Genomic DNA, 22,756 nt, shown 5'->3' on the forward strand with positions numbered 1-22,756 from the left:
TTAGAGGGAGGTGGGGAGAGACAGAAAAACAGAGAGAAACAGAGGACAGAATCGTGGCGTTCTAAACCTCTGGATCCAGTTATGCCTGAAGCTACAACCACCCCCAGTTACATGAGCCACTAAGGTACCCTTTTGCCTAAACTAGATTGTATTGTGTTTTTGCCATTTGCAGCTGTCAGCCCTGGCTAATACGGAAGGGTTTTGGTTTTTGTTTTAAATACAGAAAGTTTTACAGAAGAGGGGATATGTGAGCGGAAGTTGGAAGAACATGTAGGAGTTCATCAGGCAAAAAAGTAACTTATTTACCTTGGGATTCAGGAACAAATCATAATTCCCAGGAATTATTGGGATTTCCCCCAAATCAGAAATTACTCTGTGTTTTTATAGCACTTTATTTAGTTGTTTTTAAATAATAATGACTGGCCATAATAATAAACAATCATGTTTCTGCGATAGGATTATAATCAAGGTTTCAGAGGTTTTCTATTTTTTAAAAGATATAATAAATGTATAATTTATTATTGTGATGAGGATATATATAATTGTAGATTATATACTTCAATAACATAAAATAATCTCTACTGATATAGACATTTGATAGCAGAAAATATAAAAGGAGAGAAGGCTAACACAAACTAAATAACAAAAGTCATTAAGAATCAAAAGCGTATCACAAATACTGAAAGTTATTCTGAAAACGAAATGTCTGAACACAGAAAGCATTCATTGCCCTAAACAAGAGTCTTGATCGTGACAGGGATCTATTTCATGACCGTCTATTTCATGACAAATATTCCAGAGGTAGAAAAAGACCTGTCATTTTGTGTTGACCCAGGTTGAATCGTTGAGCGTGCGTCCAAACCATCTTCAAGCTGGGCCTTAGGGTCCATGTTGCTTCATGTAAGCTCATTTCCTATGTAATGATGAAATGATTTTGTCTCCTGGCCCTGCTTTTGGTTTGCCTTTGGAATCAATATCGCTTTTGCCAGTGCGTGCTTTAGCCTGTTCCTGACTCATGCTGCAGCTCTCCACAGCCACGTCTTCTCATTGGTGTCCTTTCTGGAGTCCAGCTCAGCCCCCGCAGGAGCTCAGCAGGGCCCGTCCACTCTGACTGGAGGCGTGGAGGGAGGCCAGCTGCTCACTGCCCTGCTTGGCTTCTAGGGTCTCCAGGCAGCTAATCCCTGCTAGGCCTCCCTCTAGAGTCCACCGTCTGCCCAGCCCTCGGCCGGCCCAGCACCACTGCACTCAGATCCTGGGCTCCACTCTGGGCGCTCCCTCCTCCCCACTTCCCTGACCCACTAATTCCAGGGGCTTCAGCCCTGACCTCGAAACTCTTCCTCCTGGGCTCAGTGAGACCACCTGTCTGCATCCCTGTGCTGCGGTTCAGAGCGCGCTGCCAGGAATAGAAAGTCAGGGCATGTGCAGCCGCGTGTGTGTGTCCCTGCTCCCAAGGATAACGGCTTTGTGTTGCTCCAACTCCAGGAAACAGTTGTCACATCTGCTTGCCCATTTTTATAGTTGTTTAATGGGGAAAGCACTCCAACGTGGCCAGGTATGAAAGCCCATCCCTGATTTTCATTAGAAAATTGCTAGTACTAGTAATTACTAGCAGTAGTAGTAGTAGTATCACATTGTTCAAGTTTATAACACGTAAGTTCTGTTTTTGTAGCCATAATTCCACCCTTCTCTTTTCTTTTTAACAATACTTCTATATTTAAATGGATTCAATATTCTCCTTAAATCTCTCTCTCTCTCTCTCTCTCTCTCTCTCTCTCTCTCTCTCTCTCTCTCTCTTTGAACAATGATCTCTCCATCCTTGAGTTCTCCATTTGATTTATTTCCCTGCAGGTTTGATTTTATAACAAGCAGTTTTTGTTTTTGTTTTTCAAGAAGGACTCATGGGTGCTACATTCCTTGCATTCTTTCAAGTTTAAAAATGTCTGCCTTTTGTCTTTATACAGCCACGGCATCTTGTCTGGTTTTCATTGTCTGGGTCACTTTTTAAAGGGCTATCTTTTTTTATAGCTGTTCTATTTTCTTCCTTAATTATTTTCCTAGTGATTTAAAAAAAGTCTTATAAAATGTTTCAAGTTGTGTTTCCTTTATTCTTGGGAAATACTGACACCTATGAAAGAATATGCATCACCTCTATCATGGAAATCTTCACAATAAAATGAGCATGCGTGAATCCATCAGCCACCCTCCTAACTGGCACATTACTGCTACTGGTAATGTTGTCCATTATTATCACTGCAGTAGAGAATTCAATTTTATGACTGTTCTATAGTATAGTTCCCTTTGGGCACCTCCCCCAACTTGTCTCCTTCCCCCAACTCTCATAAGGAATCATTCACTTAAATTGTGTTTATAGACTTATCACGACATTTCCTTAAATAATTTATAATTTAATTTTGTTTGTATGTTTTTAGCATGACAAATGCAGTATGTTTCTAAGATTCGATCACATGAACGCATGTAACTGTAGCATTTATTATCACTGCAGTAGAGAATTCAATTTTATGACTATACTACAGTATAGTTATCCATTTTCTTGTCCGTTGACAGGTGTTTCTAGTTTTTTCTATTGTAGGCAGTGCTGTTCTGCACATTCTTACACTTGCCTCCTGGTATAGTTGCAATATTTTTTATAGGATAAAAATTTTTGTGCACGTTCAGTTTGCCAAGTTAACGCCAAATAGAGCAATTGAACAAATGTACGCTCTCACTGCCAGAGAGAGAACTTGGGTGATAAAGAAAAAAATTCTTCAAGCATCTTGACAGAAAAACGACCAGTCACCACAGGGGAGCAAGACTCAGGCAGAATTCAGCCCTTTTTATGGTGACATTCAAGGCCAGGGCTCAGTGGGGACAGACCCTGTGATTATCTTAAGCCTTCCCTCTACATCACAATTCAAATGTCGACAGTATCTATTTAGTGTCTTCTTATGTCTCATTTCTTTTTTATTTTATAATAATGCTGCTCTCTGTTCCCTTAAATCTGAAATCTCCCTTTTCATCTCATTTCTGTTGTCTTACCAATGCATTTGTGAGTCCGCGTGTTTCGCTGGATTCAGGTTCTAATTCAGCTGCAGAGCATGAAGAAATCGGCAGGAGTTTCCTTCTGTTGCCGCTTCCTACTGGGGTTCCTGGGGTTCTGCATGCTGCATTTCCCCTCGGTAGTCTGGTTTTATAGCTGTTAGTCTGGTTTTCTAGTTGTCGTGCTTTTCATTTTCCTCCTGCTTGGGGAACTTCATCCCTTCATGGTCTTTGTTCTGACAGCATGTGAGTGACTTCTGGGCTCTCTTCCTCTTGTATCTGAGATCACTTTGTCTCTCTCGGTTCCACTGTGACGGTTGAGGGAACTAGGTAGGCAGGGGCAGGGAAGCTCAGTGGGCAGAGTGTTGGCGGTTGGAATACTCGGACTCTGCTCTAAGCGGCTGCAGTTTCGGACACGTGTCAGGGATGCATAGTGTACACGGTTCCCTGGAGGGCAGAACCTCAGACACGTTTTTGCCCACATTCAGCTTGTTGCCCTGAAGCCTTCGCCTTGGTCAGAATCAGCCCCGATGTTACCCAATTCGCCCCAATACTCACTTCTACCACTTTTCAGTCAGTGGAGGAAATGGGTACAGATACTTACATGCCTGGCTTCTCTCAGCTTTGGGGATATCCATGAGCATTCCCAGAACCTTGGAGATTCTCCATGGCAGCTTCCAGGGGAGTAGGGACCAGGGTCGGAGCCGAGCCCTGCGAGGTTTCTCTACTCCACCCCAGAATCTTGTTGTTTTTCTTGGTTAACAGTTTTTGAAGTCTATTATGCTAGGTATGCCTCTTTCTTCATTTCACTGCTGTTGGTGAATTTCTTTTGCTTATTTTTACGTCATTATTCTTTTGGCTATTTTTTTTTAAGGTATTGGCAAAACAAAACTCTATGAGAAAGTTTCAATCTGCCATCTTAGTCCAGAAATCCTTTATTTGTTGTATGTTATCTGACTACCCCACAGAAATGTAAATTCCATAAGGGAAGGGATCTTGTTTGGTTTATCCCTTGGCATATAGTAGATGCTCAATAAATATTTGTAGGATGGATGGATGGATGGATGGATGGATGGATGGATGGATGGATGGGCAAAGAAATCAGTTAGGAGGCTATCACCATAGTTTCATACAGGGATGATATGAGGCTGAGCAGTGGAGACAGAAATGGAGTGGAAGGGGTGGATTTAAGACACATTGAAAGTTGGATAACTTTCATTGATAACTCAGCTGGGAGGGGCAGCGAAGAAGAAGCCAAGTCCATCCTTTTAGGTGAACTGAAGACTCTAGGGTTTCTAGCTTGGATGAACAGGTGGTGTCATTCGGTTCTTCAGTGAGAAATTGGAACACCCAAGGAGCAAAAGATACTGGGTTCAACTTGAACTCACTGGGTTTGATACTCCTGGGCTGCCTGAGCCACGGGGCTGATATTCTGAAGAGAATAGGGCTAGACAGAGTCTGGGGTGTCATCAACAAAGGTGGAGGTTCAGGTGACAATGGAGTTAGATAGAATGGAGCAGCAGAGCAAACCATTGATCTGAATTTAAGGTTGGGGAGGGATCTGAGGCAAAGAAACCTGACCCCATGAAGCTCCAGGTCCCAGAAAATGTTTCTAGAAATAGTAAAAAAGGATTATGCAGATACATGTCACGTTTGTGCCCAGCTTGGCTTCCTCCAGGGTCTGCCTTCTTCCCCATTTTGCTCCACCATCCTGCACACCCATCAAGTGTTTCCATACACACAAAGCAAATGCAGATTTATATAATCTCAAAAAAAAAAAAAAAAAAAGTGAAACCACTGCCTTTAGCAACAGGAATGGCTTGCTTCTTTTTGCATTCACTAAAGAGCAGAGTATGAGTCATTTGAGGTTGTGAAAAATTCAGCAGGAACTAGGCATTTTAATATCCTAACCTATGGGACGATGGGGCAAAGGGGGTGGCTGTAAACAGCACCAGGCAGGAAATGCTGAGAGTCAGACAAAGGAAGGTCCCTGGGAACGTTTACCTTCAGTGACAACTTGGGGTCTGGAAACAATGACGTCAGCACAAGTCGTGACTGTGAGATGGAGCCAGCTCTCTTCTCGCTTGCAACAGAGACCCAGAGTTGGGGACCCTTTCCCTGATCTCCCAGCCTCCCCCATCCCCTGCTCACACCTCCTCTATCCTGCAGCCTAAGACTTATTTGGGGGCTGAGGTGATGCTTTCACCCTGAATCTCCAAATCCAATGAGCCAAACCCGAGGTCACAGTGACCGGTGTGATCCCAGGAATTGAACACTGGGAATTTGGGTTGAAGTGGCGTTGTCTTGGACTGCGTGGAGCTAGAAAGTCTTGCCCCATCAGGCAGGTAGGCGTTCCTGTTGTATAAATTTTTATCCTTCTTCAGTCACCCAGCTGAGACTTCAGAGTAAGCTTTATTACCAATTGTCACAAACACTGCAGTTATAATCATTAATAACATGAATGGCTAATTATTGCTAAATTAATACTCATTTTTACTATAGCTAATAATTCTTTATTATGCACTTACCACGTGCTGGGCGCTAGACTAAGTAACGTCTACACGTGATCTCACTTGCTCTTCGTAATGACCCCCAAAGTACACATTATTATTTTCATTTTATTACTGAGGGAACATGTTCATTTATTTAATGAACAGTCGGGTCGGGTGCACTGTCAATGAAATGGATGCTGTGGGTCCTTTCCCTGGGCTGTGGTCTCCTCTCCAGTGGCTGTGACCCTCAGCTGCTAATAGCCCACCTGCTCCAGGGAGCTGCCTTGGAATTGCCAGGGAATTGCCTCTCCCTCCTCCCCTGCAGCCCACAGCCAATGACTCACTCACACACAGAGATTCAAAAAGGTGGTTAGTACCACGTTCTAACCAACTGAGTCTTCTGGGTTCCAGGCAGGACCCACTCTGTGGTGTAATTCATGCTCAAGAGCTCCCCGTAGGATTGGATGGAAGAAACGATCTCTGGCGAAGACTATATTCTTCCCTTCACATCCTTGCCCTGTCCTCGCCCCCTTTCTCTTGTGAGCACTTCACACATGAATGATGTGCAGGGAGAACCATGCACAACAGCCAGCAGTAGCGCGAACACAGGTTTGCATTTCAGACGCACCTGAGTTCAAATATGTCTGTGAGCCGTGTGACCTTGAGCAAGTCAGTTTACCTCTCTGGGTCCTGTTGTCCTCAGCAGCTTTTTATTTATTTTTTTTTTAAAGGGCGTAGCTCACAGTGGCCTATGTGGGGATCGAACCAGCAACCTTGGTGTTAGTAGCACCACGTTCTAACCACCTGACCTAACCAGCCACCCCGTCCTTATCCGTTTTTAAAACTTGAAATAATATTACTAATTTAACCTTTCTTCTTTCCTTCCTTCCTTCCTTCCTTCCTTCCTTCCTTCCTTCTTTCCTTCCTTCCTTCCTTCCTTCCTTCCTTCCTTCCTTCCTTCCTTCCTTCCTTCCTTCCTTCCTTCTTTCAATAAACTTTCACGTTTGCCTCTGTGCTGGGGATATAGAGACTAAAAAGCATAGTTTTAGCCGGCAGAGGTAGTGTTTTCCAAACTGAAGAATTAAAATCTTTCATTAGAGGGTGGTGGAACCAGCTTTAGTGGGTCTGGCCAGCATTTTGAAAAAAAAAAAAGGAATGGAATGAAAAGAAAGTATCAGGGTACATCAGACGTAATAAAGATAAGTTTCATGCAGTCTTTATCAGACTTTATGATTCTATCTATATAACATAACTATTTCTCTATAGATAGCTGCTAGACCTAGGAGGTACTGGATAACGTTATAAATTGTATTTCTTGCTGGCCGTCACTTAAAAACGGTTTGAAAGCTACTTGTCGATGGGAATAGGAGACAGCAGTGGTGGATAGCATTTCAAAATTTATTTTGTTATAGTTCTATAAGACTTTTAATAATAATGAGTTTATTCATGATTTTGTTTGTATATGCTTAAGAAACTTTATAATAAAAAGAATTTGTCAGTCCTGGGAGGTGCTTGAAAATACTTTTCCCTTCAAGCTGGGATAATGACCTGGTGAATCTTGTGTTCTAGTCATAAAATTACCCTCTTAAGCATTCTGAAAAGCACTTTATTGAGGTATGATTATCATACAAATTGTTGTACAGATTTAATGTATACAACTTGATGAATTTAGAGTTAAGTGTTCTTAAATACTGTGATATTTTTTTCAGAACATTATTCCACAAATTAAGACACAGGGTAGAACGTGGATATGTATAGTTAGATTTCGTTTTGTTAAATGTGTATATTTATACATATCCGTGCAGAGAGAAAAAGACTGCAAGGCTGTATGACAATATTAAGTGTTATCTCTGGGTGGTAGGATTTTGGTTTTCTCCTTGCTTTGCTGTGTTTTTTAAGCCTTAAGCAATATATTAAAGTGTTCTGCTATATATTAAAAGTATTGAAATACTATAATGAGTGCTTTCTATATGCTAAACCCTTTATATATTAGCGCATTTAATCATCACAATTCTATGCCCTAGGTATTACTCTTCTCTCCACGTTTACAGATGGGGAAACTGAGGCTTTAAGAGATTAAGTAAATTGTCCAATGCCACAGAGCCGTGATGTAAAATAACCGAAACTCCAAAGACATGGGGGCCTGAGCGCTTTCAAATTACAACCCACTCTTCCTAACCCGTCCCCAATTCCCCTGACCCTGACCTATTACTTTTTTTTCTACATCTTTTATTACCTTCTAACATACTATATAATTTACTTATTTATTATACTTATTCTTTATTGCTGTTTCCCTCCACAAAAATGTCACCTTCAAGAGGGTAGAATTTTTGTCTTCTGCTCACAGGTGTATTCCTAGATCCTGAGATACAGGCCTAGCACATACTTGATGCTCATTTAAATAAACATCTGTTGAATGAATGTCATATACCAAAATCAGTTATCTAACCACTATAATTGCCTGCCTTCTAGTATATTATAAACATGATTTTTTTCCCCCCAAGGTGACCTTCAGGATAACCGACCAGTGTGGTTCAGAGCTGTGGTGACAGATGTTTATGGGACCATGAAGACAAGTTAAGTTGTAAGAAAGAGCAGGTTCTGGGGCTCTTCTGTCCCTTCGTCCTGCTTGCAGCGCCCCCCTTTAGGTTTCTTTCCCCTGACTTCCTCTGCTGTGGGGAACTTGCCCCAAGGGGTCCTTGACTACACTCAGTGATGTATAGTGGTGGCACGTTGGGAGCCCTGTAGGAGCACATTCCTGAAGTGCTGACCAGGACAGGTGACCCCAAGGGACATCATTTATTGAAGTTTAACCCCAAGCCAGGCACGGTCTACCTGGGCTTTACTGGTGTTGCTTCTGATCCTTACAATAACATGTAAAGGTGAATATTATTATCCCTGTTGTACAGAGGTGGGATCTGGGGCTCAGAGACATTCACTGGATGGATAGGTGGATTGTTTGGGGTACCACAAATAGCTCTCGCTTGAACTATGGCACTCTTTATTGATCTGTTATCCATGTTGGGGAATATTTGGCTCTGTATACGTGAGAGTACAATTTTTCTACATAAAGGAACACTAGTCATCAAACTCGTTATGATCAATGACAGTTATTTAAGCAATAATATAACTACTTCATGAAATCCAGTTATTCTTTAAAATAATCTTTAATTGCCCATTGTACGCCTTGAGAAAACATGAATTGGTTATTTCATGTTTATAATGGAAAGGAGCCAAAAGGGACAATATTTTCTTTGCTAACAATGAAGGACTCAGTCAGTCACAGATAAAGGACTTTAGCCATCACTTCTTCTAATACCCTAACTCTACAGATGAATAATCATGCCCCAGTGAGGAATGTTTATGTGTAGGTGGTTATTTAATAACTATTCCATCTTTCACTACAGGCAAGACTTCATTTCTCTGTAACTAGTCCTTATTTAACTCACTTAACCTTCCGCAACTCAATTTCACTGCCTTTAAAATGGGAACAATAATATTGCCTACCTTATGGCACAGCTGTGATCACGAAATGATTAATACTTATAAATGACATATGCAAGGTGCTTAGAACAGTACCTAGGACCTAGTAAGCACTCAAACAATTTAAATGTCATTATAATTACTATTTCCTACTGGCAAGGAATTGGGAGCTTGAGCTAATCAATTCTTAGCTTATTAACTGAGCTGATCTCTTTCTTATTTCTTATCTCTATTTATTTTACTATGTAATGTTAACTTTGGAACAGCACTCTGGTTAGAACTAGATTTTTCTTGTTTTGCCTCTAAACATACACACACACACGTAAATGTACATATGTATGTGTGTATATATATGATATGTATATAACATATGTATGTATAGATATATCATATATATGTGAGAGAATGAGAAAGAGAGAAAGTATGAAAAACCCAATCCATCAAATCCTGATGACTGTACCTTCAAAATGCATCCAGAATCTGCCCCTTCTCACCATTGTCACCCTCGCACCTGGTCCCACCTGGTCCCACCTGGGCCCTCTGCCTGGATCACTGCAGTGGCCTCCTAAATGCTCTCCCTGCCTGCAGTCTTGCTCCTCTACAGTCTGTTCTCCACTAGCAACCAGAGGGCTCCTTCTAAGATGGGAGTCAGATCATTTTTACTTCTCTGTTCAGAACCTTCCAACAGCTCCTGTCTTGTGCTTGGTAAAACCTCTCTTGTCTCTCTGACCTCATTTTCTCCAACTCTCCTCTTCTTCACTCTGCCCCAGCCACAATGGCTGTGTTTTTCCTTGAACGCCCTTGTGGACTCCTGCCTCAGGCCCTTTGCACGAGCTGTCTCCTCTGTCAGTAATGCGCTTCCCCAAAGAGCCCCATGACTCCCTTCCTCCCTTCCTTTAGATTTCTGTTCACACATCCTCTTAGCCGTGCAGTCTTCCCTGAACCCCTCTATAAATGAACACCTCCACCCCCCACCCCCAGGCTCCTCTTACCCTGACTGTTCTCCACAGCACTTATCACCACACACTCACATAAGCACACACTTATGTGCTCCCCCCCGTCTCCCAGGACCGTGTAATCTCTCCAAGGTCAGGGATTATGTCTGCTTTGCTCACTGCTCTATCCTCACCGTCTAGTATACTGCTTGTCTTATAGTTGCTCTATAACGTTTTTTGGAATGAATTTGTCTTCTTCCCTTTTTACATTTAATAACTTTTTGATTTAAAGAGCGAAGGTCCTAGGGTGGCCAATTAGCTCAGTTGGTTAGAGTGCAGTGCTCATTAACACCCAGGTTGCCGGTTCGATTCCCACATGGGCCAGTGAGCTGCGCCCTCCATAACTAGACTGAAAACAACAACTTGACTTGGAGCTGAGCTGTGCCCTCCACAACTAGATTGAAAAAAAAAGAAGCAACAACGACTTGACTTGGAGTTGATGAGTCCTGGATAAAAGCACTGTTACCCAATATTCGCCAATAAAAATTTTAAAAATTAAAAATTAAAAAAAATAAAGAGAGAAGGCCCTGCGAGACCTGGGAATAAGCCCTCGGGCTCCAGTGGACACTGATCACTGTTTAGCTGCCCAGCCTCTGAGCCCCAGATGCTTGTTTTCCCAGCCTCCCTTGCGGTAGTCACAGATACATGACTAGGCTCAGCCTATTGATACACCCAAAGAAGCAGTGGCCTCGGGAAGCCACCTTGGTACTGATGGTGGTAGCAGTGGTGGCTACATCCAGTCCGAGCTCTGTTGACAATGCCATGTGTGGCCCTGGACCAGTTCTGAGGCATAATTCCAGCTCAGGAGTCTCCCTCTTTCCTGCCCCACCTCCAAAGCCTGATTTTCTGGCATTCTTGGTGATTTCATGAACTCAACAATATCCTTTATTGTGAATGTATCTTCTGCTTATAGAAGCAAAACTCACTTTCTGTTGCTTGCCGTTAAGAACCCTGACCACTCCAGGACCCTGTTCTGTGATACTCCATAGCAATAACCAGCAACACCAACAAAGGTGGGGGCATGCCATGACCATGGAGATGGGGGGGCCCCTGGAAAAGCAGTGGCCTCCTACAAGCCTGCCTAACTGCTTATGCGTACAGCCTGCCTTACGTTGATGTGAACAATTTGCATTCATTGCCTCTCACAGTTTGAAGTCGTTCATCTTTGAGTTTTGCACAGTGTCTGTGCTCTTTGGAAAAGATGTCTCATTTTGAAGTTATTATGCATCTGGGCATTCAGCAGTCTTCTTCAGATGGATTTCCATCCTCCACGTGATGCGAGAGATCCAGGAGAGTGGCATTGTCACCACAAGAAGACAGAATTTGGATGGAAAGCTTTCAACCCGAGCACTTGTGCATGAGAACTCTGGAGGATATTCTTGTAGAGCTGCATTTCCAGGGTGTTTAAATAGAATCTTGGAATAACAACCACTGAAGCTTTACTCAGGAGACCAGACTGAGGAAGAAGAGCTCAGCCTAGGCCCAGCTCCAGCCTCCAAGCTCTGCCTTATCAGGGAGTCCAACGCCTGAAAACCCCAGCTCCTTCCCCCGCCTCCATTCCCATCTACCCCAGCTTTCCATCTGTTAAAAATAAGCAAAGGATATCTCATTCAACATGGAGTCTGGAAGCCCTGAGGGGAAACTCTCCCGCACTACCACGAACACGAGGGCACAGCACAGCAGAAGGAAGGAAGAACTTCTCCTTGCCCAGGGAAACACCTCCACTGTGCCCAGTTTTCACCTGAACCTCTCTAGCTGGTTGTCCTCAGGATTGCACTTCTGGTTACTGACCCACCAATGAGAAATGGCCACACTCAGCCAGTAAGAAGCCATTAGCAGCCTGAATTCTTCGAACACTGCTTTCAACTTCCTCTTTTTCCCTGTACAAGCAAGCCCCTCTTTTCTGTTCTTCAGACTAGCCTATGGTTCACCATAGCTCGCTTGTCCTGAATTGCAATTCCTTTGCTATTTCCAAATAAACCCATTTTGCTGGTAAAATAACTGGCTCTTTTGTTTTTGAAGGTCAACACATCCTTCATCACGTGTTTTCATTTGGCACAGAGCCAGGCACATAATAAATACTTTTAAAAGCCATCCAAAGCCTTCTCTTCTGCTGGGCTGTGGACTGCAGATAAGAGTAAACAGAGAGAGTTTTAAGTAAATAATAGAATAAGTAAGGCTGTCGTTTTTGGTATATAAGATTGTTCAGGAAAAGGTGGAATGACCTTGAGAGGACTTCTACTATCCCCAAGTCCACTATATTGGACTTACAGATGTCATCCTAGCCTCCCTGGCTGTGCCAAACCATCGGATGAATGCTGGACCTAGAGGGAACCTTAAGGGCAGAGGGGCCCTGCCTGTTTTAAGGCCCTGGCAGGGCTTCTGGAAAGGAGGATGTGGCCCTGGAGCCCAGGTCCTAGAGGAAGTAAGCAAGTGTTTATCAGGTAGTCACCAAATGAACGAAGTGTCCACGCCATGGAGATGTCAGTGCCTCCTCCTTTCACCACCGAGGCAGCCTTGATGTTGGGTGTATCTGTGAGGGTCTTGGTCACAGCTCTCTAAGGAGTGAAGGATCTGTCCTACCCAGGGCTTGCTGTGCGTGTGACCTTGAACAAGGCCTTAATGTCCATCTGGGTCTGCACTATTGGCCTTAGTTACTGACTAAGTTCAGGTGAAACCAGGCCTGTGCCGGGTTTTTTTATTCATATATATGCCATCTCATTTAATCCCTAAAGAGCCCTGAAGCATACGCAGCAGAATCTCTATTTTGTAGATTAGGAAACTGATGCTCAGAAAGGCTACCTAACTCCCCAATTCACATAGATGTAACTGGCAGAGCTGGGATCCATTACAGACTTTTAAACATAAGGACCCTATAGATAATAAGAATAAAATGACGAATAGGAAAAGTTCAGGTATTTGCATCTCATAGTACCACAGCAATCAAACTCCTAGAGGCATCCCCTTAATTGCTGGATTGGTCCAGATAGCTTTTTTTTTTATCTCACAGCCCACTGAGAATACCCCACCATATTTTTCCCTGATTATTGATATAGTTTAAGATCTGTCTGCCTCTGTAGAGACAGACTCTAAAATGACTCCAGAGTATTCCTGCCTATAGGTGTTCACACTCCTGTGCAACCCCTTCCCCTTGAGTGCGGGTGGGACCTGGGACCTGATGCTAAGTAAAGGTGATGCGGTCACTTCTGGGATGTGTTGTATAGGACTGCAACTTCTGTTCTGTGAGCACACTCTTTCTACTGCCTTCTTAGTTCTCACGCTTTGATGAAGCCAAAGAGGTCCACATGCAAAGAACCGAGGGAACCCTCTGGCCAAAGCCAGCGAGGAGCTGGCTCTCACCAGCAACATGAGCTTGGAAGCAGATTCTTCCCCAGTCAATCCTCAGATGAAACCTCAGCCCTGACCAACACCTTGACTGTGGCCTGAAGCAGAGGACCCACGTAAGCCACACTGCATCTCATATACACTCTGAGGTAATTAAGATGTGTTGTGTAAAGCCACAGAGATTCTGGTAATCCATTATGGCAAGAGAGAATTGATACACTCCCTTAGTTGCAAGCTCCTGAAAGGCCAGGATGGTGTTCTACTCATCTTCGAAGTCATAGCGCCCAACACAGGGGCGCTAGGAATGTCTGTGGTTCCCCTGAACGTCTCTCTCTGTCTCTTTCCCCCCAACATATCCTCCACATTGCCTCAGAGAGATTGTTCTAAAATGCCAGTTTATTGGCGTCACTCTCTGCTTCAAACTCCTTAGTGACTTCCTATCATTTTTAATAAAAAATCCAAACTATTGGGCTGGCCCGGTGGCTCAGGCAGTTAGAGCTCCATGCTCCTAACTTCGAAGGCTGCCGGTTTGATTCCCACATGGGCCAGTGGGCTCTCAACCACAAGGTTGCCAGTTCAGTTTCTCGAGTCCCGCAAGGGATGGTGGGCTCTGCCCCTTGCAACTAGCAATGGCAACAGGACCTGGAGCTGAGCTGCACCCTCCACAACTAAGACTGAAAGGACAACAACTTGACTTGGAAATAAAAGTCCTGGAAACACACACTGTTCCCCAATAAAGTCCTGTTCCAATTCCCCAATAAAATCTTAAAAAAAAAAAAATCCAAACTATTTAGTATAGCATTCAAGGGACTTCATCACGTGTCCCCAAACTGCTACTCCAGGCTCTTTCCCCTCCTCTACTGACCCCCTCCGATCCTGTGCTTCAGCCACACAACTCACTGCTCTTCCACCTGCTCCTTCCACTTGCTCATGCTGTGTCCCTGCCTAGAAGATTCTTTCTTCTTTGCCCAGTGAGTTCCTACTTATCCTTTATGGCCCAGCTCAAATGTCACCCTCTCCTGAAGTCTCACCTCCTCCCCTCGCCCAGGGACAGCCACCACCATGCTGCCTGGCACTTGGAGTGCTATTATACCCTGTACCGCACTGAGTTATAATTATTTTTAACCTTGGCTCTCCTTCTAGTCTGCGAGTTGTCTGAAGAACTTGGTGTCCTTCTCCTACCCTCCTTCATACCCCTCTTCATGTCCTCCCCGTCTCTCTCTTCTTGCCTGGAAAACCCGGGAATGGTTGAGTGAGTCAACAAGTGGCATTAATAACAACACCAAAGGCTGAAGCGGGGCACTCATGGGTCAAACAAGAGCTAAATAGGTTGCCTTAGTGGGTACACAGGACAAGCTCTGTAGACACCTGAAGTGCTGCTGGAGGGTGATTGGCAAGCGCCAGAGATAAAATCTCCTGTTGCTAATACTGTTCCTTCATTGTGAGGAGCAGGAGAAATGGAGGCCTAAGAAACTTCCTCTTTCTGCCGGAGAGAGCCGTCTATTTTGTGTTAGAACATTACATGGTGACCTTTTCTGAGACTTTGTCCTTAAAGAACCAGTATGTAAACTTTATACTTCCTTCCTGCTCCTAAAATATTAAACAATGGGACAGGTTTGACTCAAAGACCCTCCTGGACTTGCTGATTGACACCACTCGAACCCAAGGCCAACGACATCAAAACCTCAAAGACAATGTCTTGCAAATTTCCTATAACTTGTATGTCTTTGATGTGCTTTCTCATCGCTGACTTTTGCTCCAGGTCCACAGATGCCACACCAATCCAGTTATCCATGGAAAGGGGCATGGGAAGGGTGTTGAGGCTGCTTCTCACCCTTCAGTATGTAACCTCTACAAGAGCAACTTTCTGTCACGAACAGGCCCAGCGAGCAGGAGGAGATCCCTGGAGAAGGGCGGTAGGTATGCCACACCGTAGAGCTGTATCTTAAACTGACAGCCAGTGACTCGCTGTACATTGAAACAAAGTCTTGACCCCGCAGTTCAGCATGAGTGTCTCCGTTGTCCAAGTTCACATTTAGATATGAAAAACAGGATCGCATCTTTTCAATCCATCTCTTATCAGTTCATGGTTGTTTCCAGACAATGAAAAACATAGTATATATAAAAACCACGGGCTCAGATAGTGGCTGAGCCATGGCTTTTCAGGCAGATTTGCCAGAGCCAATCCAACTGTGCAGAAATCAGTTGTTTGAATGGTTGGAAACCATTTGAAACTAGATCGTTATTTCAGTGTCCACTTGCAAGTGGTGTCCTGTATACCTGTAAGGGTCTTATGCTTTGCTGCAGGAACATTTCCAGCCAGCCTTATTTTCCCTTTCCAGGACCTCCCCACAATACTCTCTGGATTTAGGAGAGGTAGAAAATCCTTCTGCTTGTTGCCCTTGCCAGAGTTGGAGACATTGATCATTCAACAAACATTTATCCAGGACCCTCTCTACATCAGGCACTGCAGATGCCGTTGGGAATAAGGCATTATTATTCCCTGCCTCAACGAGAAGGAGGCAAAAGGTAGCAGATTACAACAGAGTATGTAGTGTGTGTGTGTGTGTGTGTGTGTGTGTGTGTGTGTGTGTGTGTGTGTTGGGGGTGTTCGGTAAATGTTTGATGCGTAAATGACTAAATGGAGAATAAGCTATTATAATATAGGAAAGCCCTGGTCCTATGGGGTGTGTCCAGGAAGACATCTGACTATCTGATGAGGACTGGGGACATGGGTGTCAAAATAAACTTTTTCTTCTTCATATCAACCTAGAATCATAACATTTGCTATTCCATATTCTGTCACCTATCAGTAGTGGAAGAGGGCAGCAAGACTGTGTGTGTGTGTGTGTGTGTGTGTGTGTGTTTAAAATAAATAAGGCTATCTTTTTTAAAATAGTATTTTTAAAGATTAAGGGATTAATCATGAATAAATATTTATGCATAAAGCCAGGTATTAGGTGGCTAGGGGAGGGTGAGTTTGTAAATAGAAATACCACAACTGCTCACAGAATCCAAGGGCAGACACAGAACCTGCCAGCCTCATGGGAACAGGACCTAGGAAGCCACCAGCAAGCCAGGGAACTCCCTACCTTTCTCTCCCCATGGCTCATACCAGGTATTGTGGTTTCTCTTGTCTGGACACGTCTGTTTCTCACTACGCCCTCCACTCACTCAGACATCCTTTGCTCACTCCTGCTTTCTCCTTTACAGCTCTCCTCACCCATGCTTCACAAACCCCAGGTTGACTGCATGGTCTGTCTGCTCAGTTCCTGTTAATAAGGATCCACAGTCCCGTGAGAGGAATCCAACTGACCACCTCTTACTTTCATGCCTATGGATGAGCCGTCTGTGGGACCCATGTCCACCTTGAGCTCATCAGCTGTGGGCCCAGAGGCCCTTTGAGTCCCAGCATTTCCAATAGGGAACAAGATTCACTTGGAAGGACATGTGGGCTGTGAATAGGAGTCTCATGTAATTTCACTCCTCAGTGTGGGTATAGCCATCTAGATGTCATTAGATTTGAGAGTATCTGAAGATAGAGCAAGGAGAAGCTGCTCGTCGGGGACCCCAAACCCCTAACCCCTCCTCCTTTGCTGGTGCCATCACCGCTACCAAGAAATCAGAGCAGCACAGGGAGAAGGGGTCTCTGGGTACTAAAGAAGCTCATTCTAGAAGCAACTATTGAGTACCTGCTATGTGTAAGGCAGATTCTTAGGCCCACTAACTCTTGGATTTTTTTTAGTATGAGATGCTAGGGGGGTGGAGAGCCTACTTTTTGAGAAAGCATATTTTTTGGAGTACTTAACTGTGTATCATCTAACAGATAGAGCTTCCTAAGAACACTATAGAGACAGTGTTATAATGCTTGCCATTTTAGAGCTCAAAACTGAGGTGCAGAGAATTTCAGTTACTTGCCTAAGGACACAGAGCTGTGATAAATGGAGGAGCCTATAGGAATCTCAGATCTAACTAAGCTGCGTCTCTCTCTTGCCCTCCTCGGCAGCGACTGAAAGGAAGGCACCGCCGCTCTCGATCACCTCATTGGCCTCCCCCTAGACTGGGGGCAAGACACTGGCTTCTCCATCTTGCACCCAGTAACTACCACAGTCAGGCCTGACACACAGGTCATACTCTGGAGTCTAACCCATGAAGGAATGAATCCAAATGAAGGGGAAGGGGAGAGATACAAGTGAAGAAGGAGCCAGAGGGGCCAGGGCAGAGGTGAAAGGCACTTGTTTGTGGCCTTGGTCTGTGCTATACAAGAGAAGGTGTGGTAACTTTCCTTAGGGACACAGGTCTGCCGCAGCCATGCCTTGAGCGCATGGTGTTTTGGAAACTTCAGAACTAAGATTTCAAGCAAGGAATATAGAATGAGGGAAGACTGACGGCCACCTCTATCTGCAGTCCCCACACTGCCTGCTCTTGGCTGCCAAACGTGGCAGGCAGATGTACTTCCCATCGTCTGGGAAATAGCAGGGGGTGGCTTTCCTGCCACTGCTGATTCCTTGGTCCCTTTGCACAGTAATTTGATTGACTGCTTGATTCATCTGTCTCCTTTTTTGATTTCATAAACATATATAGACCCATTTTGTGTGGAGTGAAAACCTAAGGCTAGAAAGATAAAAAATCATCGTCCTTCCCTTGAAGAGCGCACTACCTAGTAGGGAACAAAGACAGGAAGGTTGAAGATTATTACACAGTGCAGTAGATAATTTAACAGAGTTATTTATATATGATGGTGAAAGGGGACATATAGATATTCCATGAAGCTCGTGAGTGAATCACTGAATGAATGATTTCATATTTTACACAGAAGGGGTATTCTATATCAAGTACTGTGCTTGGCACTAGGTCATGGGTTCATAATATCCTCATCAAAGGCTGAATCTGTCCACTGCTATTTTTCAAACAACCTATTTATTAAAGTATAAATGATAGGCAATAAAGTGCACATGTTTAACACTTTACAATTTGATACATTTTCACCCATGTATACACGTGTGAAATCATCCCCACAATCAAGCTGGTGAACATATCTATCACCTCCAAAAGTTTCCTTACGCCCCTTTGTCGTCCCTATTCCCGCCCGTTCCCACAATCCCCCATTTTCAGGCAGCCACCAATCTTCTTTGTGTTATTATAGATTAGTGTGCAGTTTCTAGAATCACTGGAATTATACAGTATTCCTTTTTGTCTAGCTACTTTCACTCAGCATGATTATGTTGAGATTCATCCATGTTGTGTGTGTATCAATAGTTCATTTCTTTTTGTTGATGAGGAGCATAGAGACACCACAATTTGTTTATCCGTTCACGTGTTGATGAACATTTGGGTTGTTCCCTGGTTTGGGTTCATTCAAATAAAGCCGCTCTGAATATTTGTGTACGAATCTTTGTATGGACACATTCTTCTATTTTTCTAGAGTGAATACCTAGGAATGGAATGGTTGGATCATATGGTAGGTATATGTGTAACTTTTTAAGAAATGGTCAAACTGTTTTCTAAAGTGGTTATATTATTTGTGTTCCTTCTAGCAGTGTATGAGAGCTGCAGATTCTTGCCAAGTCAGTTTTAAAATTTTTAACCATTCTAATAGGTGTGTAATGGTATTTAATTATGGTTTAATCTGAAATTCTTTACTAACAATGTTGACCATCTTTTCATATTACTATGTATATACCACTCTTATGCTTCCTTTGACAAAGTGTTGGCTCAAATATTCTGCCCATTTTTTATTGAGTTCTCTTATTACTGAGTTTTAAGATTTCTTTATATTAGGTTGGTGCAAAAGCAATTAAACCACAATTAGTTTTGCACCAACCTAATACATTCTAATATAAGTCTTAATCAAATATGTACTTTGCATATGTTTTCTCCCAGTACGTGGCATGTCTTTTCATTCTTTTTAGAAGAGCAGAACTTTACATTTTTAATGTAGTCCAATTTGTCAAGAGTTTTCTTTTGTGGATCATGCTTTCAGTGTCCTGTTTGAAATATTTGCTTACCCAAAGCCCCAAATTACTCACCATTTGTGTTTTAATTTCTCTATATGTAAAATGGGCATAATAATAGTATCTACCTCATGGGGTTGTTATGAGAATTAAAATGTATAAATATTTATAATATGCTTAGAACAGTGCCTGGCCAATAATAAGTGCTATATACTCTTTTTTCTTATGTTTACTTAAAATCATGGAAGGCAACTAGATTCTGCTTCCAGATAGGGGTTTTGCTCTATCTTTTCCCAATCCCTGCTTCTCTTAGGGGACAGTTAGAAATTCAGGCTGGTAGAATTCTCACGTAGCTCTACCTCCAGCCCAATGCAGGAATCCCTTGTGTAAGCCACACCTGACCAGCTGCTGGCTGCCTTGTAAGCAATTCAGGTTGATTGTACATTCAGGAAGCCTGAACTTCTCAATTCTGGGGAAGGCCGATGATGTCTGGCTGTGAGGTGACAGTGAGATTTCCCAGGCCTGGGAAGCTAAGTTTCTGTGTTCACTGTGTGCACTACTAGTTCCTCCAGTTGCTTCCACTATGCCACCTGACATGGTTTGCGTCTAGAATAGTCAGAAATAAGCTCAATGGAGTGGGTTTCCTGAGGACCCACAACTTCTCTTTCTTGCCAGTAGGGAACCCAAATTAGGGGCATGGATAGGACTGGCTTTTCTGCCTTAACAACTGCCCAGGTCCTGAATCAACACCCGAACACACTCTGGCCTTTTTTTTTTATTGAGTGCCAGTGGGGGTGGGAGAGGAATTACGCTCAATCCTTTCATGGCATTTAAAAAAAAAATTAGAAAGGACTCAACAGTATTTGAATACCAGGAATTCTTAGCTAGAAGATCTCTTGGTTTCAGGTGGAGTCTTTTCCTGACTCAGCCCCAGGTTGCCTTGCTCAAGTATATGGTATTGTTACATAAACAAACAAAAGATGGGTTTTCTACAAGCAAAGTCAAAATTTCCATCTAAATTTTAACTCATGGGAATATCAGAACTAATTCAGGCTTTAGATTTTTAAATCTCCTGAGTTGGGCAGCTGTTTTCCCTCTTTTCACTAAATACTGGAGTGGAGGATTTAGAGAATTATGCAAAACACACACTTGCAGCTCGGGCGTTTAAGTGGAGTCGGAGCCCCAGCCCAGTAGTATTGGTGGATGCACCTTCCCTCTGTTTTGCTGATGGGGATGGGGGTGGGGGGGCGTGGGGGGAAAGGGGGGAAGGCTCTTGAAAATGATCCAGCTGTAGGAGACTGAGCAAGGGATCTCAGGCTTTCTTTGTTCCAACACTACCCTTTTTCTTAAAATCACTTTGAGAAATAAGTGCAAAAATATACCAATGTCACATTTGCTGTGTGCAATAGATAAATGTGCAACGTAAAGGCATGTTTATACGACTAGCAGTTGCACTGCAAAACCGTCAACAGCTCACAGCGCAACGAGTCTTCCAAAATACTAGTGTGATGCATTTAAAATTTGCAACTTTGCAAGGAGGTGCCCACAAAGGCCCTTCTTTGAATTTGCATGTTTGTGTACAAGAACACAAACCGTTTATATAGGATTTTAGCCTGTTTAAAATGCTGAAAAGGTCCCCATGATTTGCTTTGCTTAAAATGCACACTCAAAACTTTATTAAAAACATTTTTCAAAAATAGTTTCTTAAATCTAGACATCAGCAAGGTTCGATGGAGGGGTGGAAAATGGATCGTATATCTTTAACCCGCAGAAGTTAAAAGCCCTTTTTTTTTGTTAGCTAACAATGGAAACTTTTTTTTTTTTTTAAGTGTTTCCCTCCCTCGGTCTTGCCAAGCAATAGAAAAAAAAAAAAAAAGAAGAAAAGAAAAACTTGTTCCGCTGAGTTCAACCCCAGACAGGCTCACAACTTCCTTCCTGCTTTCCTCCCCCAAACCCCCGCCTTTCACCCTCCTCCCTCCTCCACCCCAACACCCCCCCGCCCCTCTTTTTTTTTTTTAATCGCACATTGAACAAACACAAGTAGCTGGGAGCTGACAGGGGTAGTATCTCCACCGCGGTGAAGGGCGTGTAGGGCCAGCCCCGCGTCGCCACCGCCGGAATCGCCCGGCCCCAGCCCAGAAGCTTTCCTTCCACCTTCTCTTGCACTCCCCTTTTTGTCTTCCGTAGCTTGGGAAGGAAATCATTTCTGAGCTTTTTAACTTTTAAAGCCATCTTGTTCTTACGAGGTCTGCGTCCCTGGACCATGTAGTCTGCAGAGGACCGGGGAATCAGAAATTGCAGGTAAGTTTGGCAGCTTTTTAATGGCTCTCGCCTCTGAACCCTCTTTCCCCTCACTCAGCTCTGGAGCGGATCTGAGCGTTCCGGGTTCTGAAAAAGCGGAGAGAGGTGGGCTGGGGAGACCGGGAAGGGGGTTTTGATTTGGGAGGGTGGCGCGGAGTAGCGGTGCGGGGAGAGCAGGGCAAGACAAGTTGGTGTTTCAATTGCTCGCCTTCCGGGCCGCGGGCTCCGCGCCGCCTCCCCCGGCGCACTCCAGGCGTCCTCCGGCTCCAGCGGCCGGGCGGCTCCGTGGGCGCTGGGAGAGGCTGCCCAGGATGCGGAGAAGCCCTGCACTGGCCGCGCGGCTCGGAGATTAAGATCGCGGGCTCCGGGGAGGTTTACAGAGTCCCGGCTCCCGCGCAGCTACAGCCACGCATGCCCTGGAGTTCCTCCGAGTGGGTGCGGGTCCCGGAGCCCGGAGAGGCAGCCGCGTCCTATGGTACAGGGCTGGCAGAAGCTGCCTCGCTGCCTGCATGCGGGGACACACACACACACACACACACACACACACCCCTCCGCGGGAGGCGACGGCAGGGGGCGGCGTGTATTGGTTCCGGTACAGGGGACATGCAGCGCCTCGGCCCCGGGCGCGCGCAGGCGCGCCCACACTAACAAAACACACTTGTTTGGGGACAGGCGACAAGGCCGGTGCTGAGAAATGCCACAGCAGTGGCCCCGCTGTGCGCCCAGTTCTTCGTAGGCCGCGGGACAGAGTCCCAAGGCCAGGGTCAGGAAGATAAACGGCAGTCACGCAGGGTCCCCTCAGACCCCAGCGCAGGTAGCGGCGGGGGGTGGCGGGTGGGGGGTGGAAAGCAGGCCCCACTCAGGTTTCTTCAGTGAATGGGTCCCCGATGACCAGAGAGGGTGGAGCGGGGAGATCCTGAAGCCTAGTGGCAGGGGCGGCCTCGTTATACCCGATATAATCAATGTTTGCTCTGGCCGGACACCCGGAGACGGTGGATGGGGTGTCCTCACCTTCGGAGGCAGCCGCGCCCCGCACACAGCGCACTTAGGAGGACCAAGTAGTTGCACATCGTCCCCCACCCGTCCGCGTGGTTCTACAGACGAATCTTAGAATGTGGAATTTGAAGGGACCTCCAAGCGCATCACAACC

The 22,756-nt window shown here is 44.5% G+C and overlaps 1 protein-coding gene and 1 long non-coding RNA gene across 7 annotated transcripts in view; both read left to right on the top strand.

Moving 5' to 3' along the window:
- LOC109446987 (uncharacterized) overlaps nucleotides 1-18,740 on the top strand; it is an 82,880-nt gene extending 64,140 nt beyond the window's left edge. The window contains exons 3-8 of one of the 5 annotated variants that reach the window (XR_012490882.1): nucleotides 8,033-8,112; nucleotides 13,279-13,500; nucleotides 15,114-15,271; nucleotides 15,694-15,880; nucleotides 16,363-16,469; nucleotides 16,565-18,740. This is a non-coding gene — a long non-coding RNA (uncharacterized LOC109446987). The remainder of the gene's footprint in view (nucleotides 1-8,032; nucleotides 8,113-13,278; nucleotides 13,501-15,113; nucleotides 15,272-15,693; nucleotides 15,881-16,362; nucleotides 16,470-16,564) is intronic. The other 4 variants (XR_012490881.1, XR_012490884.1, XR_012490883.1 and 1 more) reach the window with 4 other exon arrangements.
- A 2,582-nt stretch (nucleotides 18,741-21,322) lies between these two features.
- Nucleotides 21,323-22,756, top strand: part of ITPKB (inositol-trisphosphate 3-kinase B) — a 92,837-nt gene continuing 91,403 nt past the window's right edge. The window contains exon 1 of one of the 2 annotated variants that reach the window (XM_019730902.2): nucleotides 21,323-21,606. The gene's annotated coding sequence lies outside the window, so the exon portion shown is untranslated. Of the gene's footprint in view, nucleotides 21,607-22,252; nucleotides 22,421-22,756 lie in introns of those variants that run through there. The other variant, XM_019730903.2, reaches the window with a different exon arrangement.

The sequence above is a fragment of the Rhinolophus sinicus genome, linkage group LG12, assembly GCF_036562045.2.
Source record: "Rhinolophus sinicus isolate RSC01 linkage group LG12, ASM3656204v1, whole genome shotgun sequence".
Taxonomy (NCBI): Eukaryota; Metazoa; Chordata; class Mammalia; order Chiroptera; family Rhinolophidae; genus Rhinolophus; species Rhinolophus sinicus.